This window comes from Miniopterus natalensis, chromosome X, assembly GCF_054644295.1.
Source record: "Miniopterus natalensis isolate mMinNat1 chromosome X, mMinNat1.hap1, whole genome shotgun sequence".
NCBI classification, from domain to species: Eukaryota; Metazoa; Chordata; class Mammalia; order Chiroptera; family Miniopteridae; genus Miniopterus; species Miniopterus natalensis.
Window position 1 is genome coordinate 101,561,186 of NC_142103.1, and position 12,043 is coordinate 101,573,228.

Consider the following 12,043-nt stretch of genomic DNA (forward strand, 5'->3'; position numbering starts at 1 on the left):
CTCACTGACATTGATCCTGGCAATTATTTCTCTTGGATATGACACCAAAAGCACAGGCAACAAAAGCAAAAATAAACAAGTGGGACTACATCATGCTGAAAAGCTTCTGCACAGCAAAGTAAACAATAACAAAATGTAAAGGCAATGACAGAATGAGAGAAAAGATTTGCAAACCATATCTGATTAGGGGTTAATGTCCAAAATATGTAAGGAACTCATACAGCACAATGGCAAAACAAACAAACAAACAAAAAAAAACGGGCACAGCAACTGAATACACATTTTCCCAAAGAAGATATACAAAGGGCCAACAAATATATGAAAAGATGCTTAACATCACTAATCACCACAAAAATACAAATCAAAACCACAGGGAGATATCACCTCAAACCTGTTAGCATGGCTATTATAAAAAAGACAAGAGATATCAAGTGTAGGTGAGGTTGTAGAGGAAAGGGAACACTCCTGCACTGTTAGTGGAAATGTAGTTTGGTATAGACATTAGGGAAAACAGTATGGAAGTTCCTCAAAAATTTAAAAATGGAACTATCATATGATTCAGCAATCTCATTACAAGTTATATATACAAAAGAAATGAAATCAGTATCTTGTAGAGATATCCACACTCCTGGTTTATTGTAGCATTATTCACAGTAGCCAAGATATATGGAAACAACCTAAGTGTCTATTAATGGATGAATGAATTAAGAAAATGTGGTATATATACAATGGATTATTATTCAACCACAAAAAGAAAATCCTGCCATTTGCAACAAGATCGATGAACCTGGAGGACATTATGCTGAGTGAAAAAGCCAGACAGAGAAAGACAAATACTGTATGATTTCACTTATATGTGGAATCGAAAAAAGTGAAGCTCATAGAACCAGAGAGTAGAATGGTGGTTAGTAGGTACTGGGGGTGGGGGGATGAGGAAAATTGGGAGATATCGGTCAAAGGGTACAAACTTTCAGTTATAAGATGAATAAATTCTGAGGATCTAATGTACAAAACGGTAATTATAGTGAATAATACTGTATTGTATATTTGAAATTTACTAAGATAGTAGTTCTCATCACGTGAAAAAAAAGGTAATTGTGTGAGGTGATGGATATGTTAATGAAGTTGATTGTGGTAATCATTTCACAATGTAGACATATATCAAACCATCACATTGCACACCTTAAATATATACAATTTTTATTTGTCAGTTATACCTCAATAAAGTTGGGGGGAGAGAAAAAATGAAAATCAGTAGTTGAGTAATATATGTCCACTGGCATAAAAATCATTAATATAAACATTAAGATTCTGTTTACACTAAATTATACTAGATATTCTTTTATGAAAGCCAATTAGTGGTAACACATTTTCATCTGTTCATGGGCACTAACTGCTTGGATAAAAGTATAAAGTAACAATTGTACTTGAAACTTTAATAAAATCATGAAATTTTGAATCTACCAAGTGTCTGGAAAATAGGAGTGCAACCTGAGTTCCGATTTCTGAGTTTGTAAATTGCCCATTTTCCTGTTTAAATATCCACAATGTTCAACTATATGAGCTTCTTGTAAATATATTTATAGAATGTAAATATATTTAAGGCAGTCACATGTAGCAACCCGTTGTATACACAATGTAAGTTTCCTCTCCTCCCCTACCAAGCTGGTTTAAAGACTTTCCTTTCAGCAGTGTTTCTCAAATTTTAATGTATGTAGGAATCACCTGGGAACCCGGGACCTTTATACAAATGCAGGCTCTGATTCAGCAGGTCTAGGGTAGGACTGAGATTCTGCATTTCTAACAAGCTTCCAGAGGTGCTGATACTGCTGGTCTGTGGGCCACTCTGAGTAACAAAAACTCTACACACTGTCTGGGTTTCCTCACCTCCTAACCTTCTCCAGTCTGAATTTAGCCTTTCCCCTCTACCAACAGAGCTCATTCTCAGACCACCAGTAACTTCCATTTCTGTAAATTAAATGGGAACTTTGCAAGCCTTCATCTCCCTCTCAGCAGCATGTGATGCTGTCCTCAAGCTCCTTGCTTCCTGGGCTTCTTAGACACTGCAGTCCTAGTTTTCTTGTCTATCTCCTTCTTTTTGTTTTCAGACCCTTCCTGTACCAGCTGTAAAAGGTTAGAAGTATTCAAAGCTTAATTCCCATTATCTTTCCTTTTTATCCATACCCTGCACCTAGGTCAGTGGTTCCCAACTAGGAAGCAATGTATTTTGTCCCCCAATGGACATTTGGCATATATTTTGGTTGTCACAACTTGGGGGTGGGGGTTACTCCTGGCATCTAGAGGGTAGAGGCCAGGGATGCAGGCCATATCTGGAAAAATATAAACTTATGTGTGACAGTGGAGACCAATTATACCCAGAGTCAGTAGAAATATCAAAGAGGAGGGGGGTAAGCATGGGAAGAGCTAAATTCTGATTCTTACAGGTTAAGAAACATCACACAGTTTCATGCAAACCAACATTTGGCAACACTCCATACTTCTGGATTTTCTTCTTGCAGGATTATAGAAAAAGCAGAACTGGGGATATGTGAGAACTTGGAACAACAAAAAGGGACTTTCCTCACAAATTTTAAGCAGGAAATGGTCAGCATTCTCATGGTAGCAAGAATATTGTGGAAAATAAAAAATCATATTTTTAAAAAGCCTGCAGAAATGAGCTCTGGGTATTTGAGACATTTCTGGAAAGTAAGATGGGCTTAAATCCAAAGAAAACAAAAGTAGGCCAAACAATGATTGAGACTATGTAATGAATGGAAGAGCTAACAAATTGAGTGTCACCCTATAAATAAAAAAAAATATTTAAAATATAAAGGTAGCACATGAAATGTTGAGCAAAAACTTTATACAAAGCAAAAATGGTTAGGAGAGGAAAATTCCCAGATACTGTATGCTAAAAGAAAAAGATTAAAAATATTCACTGTATGTGGAATGTTTTATATAGTGTTGCATCATCTTTGACTTGGTTAACTTTGTCTGTGGGAAGCCGGCAGGAAACACCCAAACATCATGCACACCCAACAACAGTTTTCATGAGTTCACAGTTAAAGTAAGATTAAAAAGACTGCTAACCCTCAAGCTACCAAGGCACAGTGAGATTTAAAGATACCATTTATGTGCTGCAGAGGGAGGGGGGTGGCAGGAGAGAATAGTTAGTGGTTAGATTATTCAGAAATCTGACAGAGGCAGAGATGATGAAGATGAGAGAAGAGAGAAGAGAGAAGAGAGAAGAGACAGAGAGAGAGAGAGAAGAAGAGAGAGAGAGGAAGAGGGAGAGAGAGGAAGAGGGAGAGAGAGAGAAAGAGAGAGGGAGAGAGGGAGGGGAGGGGAGAGAGAAACTAAGGGAGATTCCATTGCTACTTAGAACAGTTTAACTTTGGGGGCATGTTCTATGAAAAGAGGAAATGTGTCATTATGTCGGGGGGGAAAAAGCTGCTCATTTACTCATGCATTTAGCACACACAATACAGCACTCGGCTGCTCACAGTTTTTCATCTACACCAGGGTGGGAAACCTTTTTTCTGCCAAGGGGCATTTGGATATTTACAACATCATTCTCGGGCCATACAAAATTATCAACTTAAAAATTAGCTATGAAAAAAGCTCCTACATTTATTGAATTTTGAGTTCTGCCTGTGGTTGCCTTGGCAGGGACAGACCACATGATCCCGAGGGCTGGATCTTCCACACCCCTGATCTGCACCTACATGTGCAAAGGGCAAGGCATGGCCAGCCCCCTCTTGAGACATCAAACAAAAGCAATGCAAATAAATGGTCGAAACAAAGATTTGATAGTGTCTGATCTTCAACCTTTTTTTATATTGCCCTCTCATCAATAAACAACATTTAACATACACCCCTACATATATCTGTATTAGCACACTAGGCATGTGGTAAAATAGCCACAAACACTCTTTTTAAAAGATGACTATATCTATTATATTTTCTTCTCACACCTGTAACAACAGTCAGGGTCAAATTCAGACACTAAGAAAATTATACTAAAGACATCCTGAAAACCATAACTATAACCAGGACTAATGGGATTGAAAATCAGTTGGCCATGTGCCCCTGTCTCTACCTAAATCTGCCCAGTGTACTTGTCCAAGCTGCCTTCACATTCCAGCCCTGAACAAAACTGCCAATTCTATAGAGTTAATTATAGCCCTCCAAAACAAGTGCCAAGTGGGAAGCAATTTGAGTTGAAGTGCAGCTCCACTCCCTAGCACTGAGTTAAGAGCACTGAGGGTTATACACAGAAGGAGAAAGAGAAATTGAGCGCCACTTGGGGGCCCAGCCTTTCCTTGCTAAAGTGATCCCTGTATTAGCAGTCTCTGGAACCCCAAAGGAAGACACGGTGCTTTCCCAACTGGAGTCTGTAGACCATCTGCTTCAGAAGCACGTAGGCTATTTCCAGAAATGCAAATTTGTGGGCCCCAGAGACCAGGATCTCTGGTGTGTGGACCTGGAATCTCCATGGTTTCCAAGCTCCCTAGGTTATTCTAGTCCCCAGGAAAACTGGAGAAATAATTGAATTGATTGCACAGAACAGGGTCAGTTTTGGGCAGGGCCATTTAATTCCTCTGTGGCCTTGGGCGTTTGACTTAACCCTTTTGATCCCACCTTCAACTTTGAGTTGACCCATCATCTTTAAGATGGAGCTCCTATACCAGCCTCATAGAAGTGATGTGAAAATCTAATGGAATAAATGAATCATTTAATTTGCATTTGCTGCTTAATAAATATGATTTCCTTTCTTCTTTATCCACCACACCCCACTCAATAACATTGTTCAGTACCAGTGACTTCATCTTACGCTCTTCTTCCTGTGATCCTCCTCACTCTCTTCTTGCCCTGTCATTCCCTTTGGGAACCTGCTCACAGGAGTAGGAGCCAAACGTGTGATTATTTTAAAATCCATCCTCTCTATTCGGAATACGCTGCCTGTGTTTTCCCTACTTAGGTGGCTTGTTCTGGAGAGCTGATCATCTCACAAATTAAACCATCATGATGTGTTAATGGACAAGAGCAATGTGTTAAAACAATCCCTGGCAGGTTATAAATTAACTAGGTGTTTCAATTACTATGCTTCAATCAAAAGACAAGAAATCATGGGACATGCAGACCTAGGAGAGGAAGATGGGCACTGTAAACAGTTTATTTAATGACTCCCATCTGGTTACAAAATCCTTTTATCCTTTTTGGTGGGCCTCCATGTGGACCTGGCCCAGGAGTGTTACCCTGGTAGCTACTGGACAACAGACTAGTTCTAATTTCCAAAACAGCCCATGCACTCTTCTTACCAGCCTGGCCCCCCTGGACCATGGGCCTTAGATATGGGTTCATGGAGATGTTACTATAAACGTCCATTGCTCAAGATATCAACTCATGCAACTCACTATTATGAAAGCCGGCGAATCCATGAACCACTGCATCTTCCCGGCTGCTGAGGAGTGAAGCGGTATCATACAAGTGTGGCACCCTAGTTGGCTGTTGCTGTCTGGCCTTAGACTTAGGGGTTGCCACTGGCCAGACTAACACTGAGAGCCATTTTCTGTGTATGGAAGCAACTGCCCACCTCACCCTGCCCACTGGCGGGCTCTAGGGATGTCCAAAAACTACCACAAGGCCACCATGATTTCTGTTTCCCCTCAAGATCCTACCAGACATTTCCGAAGGGTGCTCGTTGTGAGACACTGTGACTCAAGCCTCTTGTCAGTTTAAGTCTGGGCTCTTCCAAAACAATAATATAAATCACCAAGAGGGAGAAGGGGTATATATATAAATAAACATCACCACCAAAATGTCATGACAAACATGTTAGAAATTCATTACAACCGGAAATTAGGGTCATCTTCAAGGCAGTGCACCAGGTCTTAACTCACCTGCTTAAAAATTGAGGTAAGGAGAAAGAATATGAATTTGAGTGTGGTGGAGAGTCCGGCCAGAGCCACCCAGGGAAGGTTTCACTGAGCCCATTATAGAAGGTGGTGCTCACTGAAGCAGGTGGGGAGTTAGTCTGTGTGTGGGAAAGAGATCAGTTTTAAACCGAAGTTCACACAAAACCACTGCTTCCTAACAGAAGACTCCACCTGCAACAATAGCTTTCTTTTCATTCTTGTGATTACATGAGATTAACCATGGTGTCTAAAGCCAAAAAGGAAACTGACAGGGAGGGGGGGCAAACCAAGATGGAAAATATATAAAACCTGAAACAGTGTGAAACTCCCCTATTGTCATTTCATTGTCACCAGCATGGATGGCGCCTATGTCACCGAGCCTTTTTCCATACAGTCCCATCATGAGTTTGAGACTTTTATTCTCTCTCTCTCCTTTTAAATGTTTTATTGATTTCAGACAGGAAGGGAGATAGAAACATCAATGATGAGAGTCACTGATCGGCTGCCTCCTGCACGCCCCCTACTGGGGATCGAGCCCGCAACCCGGGCATGTGCCCTGACCGGGAATCGAACCTGACCTCCTGGTTCACAGGTCAATGCTCAACCACTGAGCCACGCCAGCTGGACTTTTCTCTTTTTTAGCCTTCCCCCTCACTATGTTAGTGGGTTGGTTGCCTGTTCTCCTTTATTACATTAACTCAGTGAAATGGATTCATTTTCGGTCCTGGTGTTCTCCAAAGCATGTGACCTTCTGAGTTCCCCTCAATCGTGTTCTTTGGCCCTCTCCCTCCCACACTGTTATTTGTATTCAGAAGATACGGATAATTCTCGGTGTTCCTTAGGGTCAAGGGCTCAGTCTTCCACCAGACACAGCTGGTGGCCTGTCCCATTACTAACTACTCCTGAGGCCTGGCACCCCAAAGCTCCAAGGAAGGGGATGCTCCCACAGTCTGTCTAGTAAATCTGCTCCATCACCGGTGTGCTCTGCTCATTTTAGTACATGCGCAAGAGGCGGAGGGCAAATCAAACTTTATCCCCGCCCGTCCAGAAACTGGGCCAGAGGGAGAAACAAGATGGCGGGCGGGCGACAGCTGCCCCGCCGCCTCCCGCAAATGCGTCAAAATCACAGCTAAAACACAGACCCACCAGCACTCAGAGCCTCCTGAGACCCGGCTGAACAGAAGCCCCGCAACCAGGGAGCTGAGGCAGCACCGAGACGGGAGGAGGGGGAGACACGGGCGGGGCGGGGCTGAATTGGAGACGCGGCCGGGCCCACACCCGGGGCCGCGGAGAAACCCGGGAGGGAATCTCGGCGGCGGGGGTTTCCCGGAGGAGCGAGGGGTCCCAGCCCCACAGCAGGCCCCAGCCCAGGGCTCCAGGCCGGGAAGAGACGTCCCCACACTCCGGGCTGTGAAACCAGCGGGGACTGTCCCTGAGGGTCGCGGAGGCCGCGGGAGCCCCAGCAGCTCCTCTCAAGGGCCCGGCGCGGACTCACTCGGACGCTCCCTCTGAGCCCAGCGCCGGGCAGCGGCCTGAAAGGACCCGGGACACTCGGGGAGGGACTGACCTGCCTGAGATCCGGGCGACAGGCGGAGGGCGGCTTCCTCCCGGGCAGAAGGGCTGGCGGAGGCCATGGCTCCTGTGGCGAGTCCTCCCCGCACAGCCCGCAGGCAGGCGCCATGTTTGAGTCGCCAGCACCTGACTCACCGTTGGCCCCGCCCCGTGATTCCCGGAGGCCCCGCCCCTCCCCGCCTGCAGCTCATCCGGGCCCTTTCCAGGGGCTTTTCTGTGCAAGTGGCCTCTCCAGCCTCATGCTTAGGACTCTCCTAAAATCTCTCAGACAAGCAGCAGCTGCCCCATGCGGCTTGATAAGCGGCCCCAGGCCTGGCACTAGCGGCAGCTGCACTGGCTCATAGCTGGGCCTCTCCTGGGCACCTCCAGGCCCAGCACAAGCAGCAGCCAACTACGGTTTGCTGAGTAGCTCATGCTGGGGGGCCCTGGGCAAGGCACTGGCACAGGCTGACTGTGCCCTCCCGGGAGGCCCCAGAGACAGTGCACCTGGTGGTCAGACTCGACCACGCTGGATTACAACCCTGCCACATCCACGAGTGACACTCAAGGGGCGCCCTTGGTGAACACCAAAGCCCCACTGAAGTAAATCCTGCTCCATAGGGGTATCTCCAGCACAGCAGCTCTCTGGCTGTAGCTGCAGCGGGTCCTCACAGCCGATTGGCCTGGGGTCAGTTCCTCCCAGGGACGCCAACAGCAACCAAGGCTCAACTGCAACAGGACAGTGCACAGCCCACACAGGGGAGCACCTAGAAGGCCCAGCTCAGGGGACTGGGGAGGCTGAGCCACTGGACCCCACAGGACACCTACTACACAAAGCCACTCTACAAATTCCAGGAGACAGAGCAGCTCTACCTAATACACAGAAACAAACACATGGAAGCAGCCAAAATGCAGAGGCAAAGAAACATGTCACAAAGGAAAGAACAGGAGAAATCTCTAGAAGAGGAACTAAATGAAATAGATCCGAGCAAGCTAACAGATACAGAGTTCAGAATAATGGTTATAAGGATGCTCAAGGATATTAGTAAGAGTATGATGAAAATAATTAAGAAAATCGATGACATCATAAAGGACCAATTTGAAATGAAGGCTACATGAACTGAAATGAAGAATAATTTACAGGGAATCAACAGTAGAGTAGAGGACGCTGAGAATCAAATCAGCAATTTGGAACATGAAGAAACAAAAAACACCCAACCAGAAGAGCAAAAAGAAAAAAGAATCCAGAAATATGAAGATAGCATAAGGAGCCTCGGGGACAACTTCAAGAGGCCTAACATTGGTATTATTGGGATCCAGAAGGAGAGGAAAGAGACCAAGAAGTTGAAAACCTATTTGAAAAAACAATGACAGAAAACTTCCTCTGCCTGGGGAAAGAAATAGACTTACAAGTTCAGGAAGCACAGAGGGTCCCAAACAAGAGGAACCCAAAGAGGCCCACAGCAAGACACATCACAATTAAAATGCCAAAGGTTAGAGATAGAATCTTAAAAGCAGCAAGAGAAAAGCAGCTAATTACATACAAGGGAGCACCCATGCGACTGTCAGCTGAATTCTCAACAGAAACCTTGCAGGCCAGAGGGGAGTGGCAGGAAATATTCAAAGTGACGAAAAACATGGAACTACAACCAAGATTGCTCTTCTCAGCAAAGCTATCATTTAGAACTGAAGGTCAGATAAAGAGCTTCTCAGACAAGGAAAAGCTAAAGGAGTTCATCACCACCAGACCAGCACTACAGGAAAATTTGAAGGGTCTTCTTTAAGAAGAAGCTAATGAACAAAAGAATCTGATGAACTACATAGATCCAGAGACATTGACACAGACAACAGACAGTCATATCTCAGAGGAAAGAGGGAAGGGAGGTGGAGAGTGCGAAGAGATTAACCAAAGAAGTTATATGCATATATGCGCAACCCATGGACACAGACAATGAAGGGGTGGAGGCCTGGGAAGGGGGTGGGAGCGAGGTGGAGGGGGTCATGATGGGGGGGATGGGACACCTGTAATACTCCCAACAATAAAGATAAATTAAAAAAAAAAAATTGGGTCATAGCCTGGCTCAGTGGCTTGAGCGTCGACCTATGAATCAGGAGGTCAGTTCTGTTTCTGGTCAGGGCACATGCCCGGGTTGTGGGCTTGATCCCCAGTAGGGGGCGCGCAGGAGGCAGCCGATCAATGACTCATCACTGATGTTTCTCTCTCGCCCTCTCCCTTCCTTTCTCTGAAATCAATAAAAAACATACGTTTTAAAAATTGGGACATAAATACCTTGCAGGGCATTCAACCTGGTTCTCCTTGGTTAGGATGAAAAAGTGGGAGTAAATAAAAAGCCTGTCTTATGGGGATGGGGGACGGACATCCTCACGAAAAAGAAGTGTGTGTTTGCTATCCACATTAGTTTCCTTGGAGACTGGGGAACAAGATGCCCCAGTTCTTAAGTTAGTACTGTGTATTCCCTGACTACATTTAAGGGACCATCTAGACCTAAGAGTGTTCAGGCAGATAGAGCTGGAAGCAGACGTGAGGATGGGGCCAGGAGAACCTGACTCAGGAACAAGGCTATGATCAGACTGCTGCTCCTCCTCCTCTATAGATGGCAGACACGTGCTTTGCCTTGTTATCAGCCATAACATTTGCCCTGCCTAATGTCTCCCTTGTCTTGCATCCTAAAAACGCCCAAGTCTTCCTGAGGTACAGTGTCTATCTGAGGAGGAAGGACACACTCTAGCCAGGTTCAGGCGTGAAAGGGGCTGGGGGCCAAGCCTTGATGGTGGAGTGGGATTTATGGAGAATCAGGAGTCTGTTCCAGAGAAGAGCCAACCAGAAGCGAGTCAGAGGAGAAGCAAAAAATTCAGAGCTTTGCAGGTGACCTGGCAGTTACACTCTCCTGGTAGCCTGAGTTGGTGGCTTTTGATCTGAGCCATCTATGAATGGCTCCAGTCGTACAGAGCTCCACAGAGGGCCCTCAGCAGGTTAAAAGAGCGACTTGTCAAGATGACAAAGGAATTAAATCTAAAACCATCTGTTCATGTGCTTTTGGTTGTTTCCTACAACAAACCACTGTACTTGTAACCTCATGTCAAAATACACTGTGGTTTCTAAGTTGCATGCTTCTCAGTTTCCCTTCCTCTTGATGCATTTCAGAAAATGTTTAAGTTGTCTTCAAGTACTTTATGGTTTATAAATTGCCAAAATAGCTTAAACTTTATGTATTTTAAAGGAAGAAATTTATGATGGCCAAAAGCCAATTTTCTATGTTACTATCTTTGTTTTCACTGAAGAAGGAAGGCATCTATTAAGTACAGGAGTTGTCAAATGGCTCGCTCTGGCAACTTAACCATCTCTCCATTCTAGAGATTAATTTGGGAGTCCATGAACCTTAGTAATTAATTGCATGTCCTTTGGAAGTAATTCATATATTATGTATTTACAACCATACTTAAAGTTAAACTTTTGGCATTTCCATCTATAAGGAAAATATGAAACTAATGAACTCGTGACTTTCAAGCCAGTGGAAAGTATGTGTGTCTTCAGAATGTCTTGGTCCTTTCTGTTGTTTTTGAGACGTGAAGCTGAAGTTCAAGTTTGAAGCTTTCTCAGTGTTAAGGTTTTTAAATCTGTTTTCCCTTCTCTGTTCCTCCCAAATTTAAAGGAAGCTATACCATTGTCATCTCTGCCTGATAACTATAAATAAATAATACTCTTGGGTCCTCTTTTAGAGTTTACCATCAAAACCACTGAATGTTGATAGATCAAAGTTGCAGAATAAATATACAATAGTAGTTAACAAAGCAATTTGAAAGATCATTGGATGGGGCAATTTTACTTTGGACACAGTACTTTGCAATACAAATAAAAATATTTGTCTTAGGCAGCTTGGGCTACTATAATAAAATACCATAAACTGGGTGGCTTAAACAACAAACATTTATTTCTCACAGTTTTGGAGGGTGGAAGTCCAAGGTCAGAGTGCCAGTATGGTCTGGTTCTGGGGAGGACCCTCTTCTGGTTGCAGACCGTTGACTTCTCTTCGTATCCGTACATGGTGGAAAGACTGCAAGCTAGTTCTTTGGCTTCTTCTCATAAAGGCGCTAATCCCATCATGAAGACTCCACTTGCAGGACCTTATCACCTCCCAAAGGCCCTGCCTCCTAACACCATCACATTGAGGGTTGGGATTGTGACGTGAATTTGGGGGGAAGCAAACAAAAAGTCCATACAATATTTAAGCAGGTAAATTATCATCAAAGGTAAAGAGCATCACTTTGTATGAAAACAGATCACTTTGTTTTCCATTTGTAAATAGATTATGTCCATCAATGGTAAAGATGTCTCTCACTATTTCCCCATGGAACCAAGCAACAGGCCCAAGGGAAAAAAGCCAGTGGCATTTTGACAGGCAGCCAACACTCCACCTGCACAGAAAGGGGTGTTAGATGACACTGAAGTAATTAGTTGAGGAGTTAACCGTGTGCTGTTTTTTTTAAAATTTATCTTTATTCCTGAAAGTATTACAGATGTCCCATTTTTTTCTCCATTGATCCCCTCCACC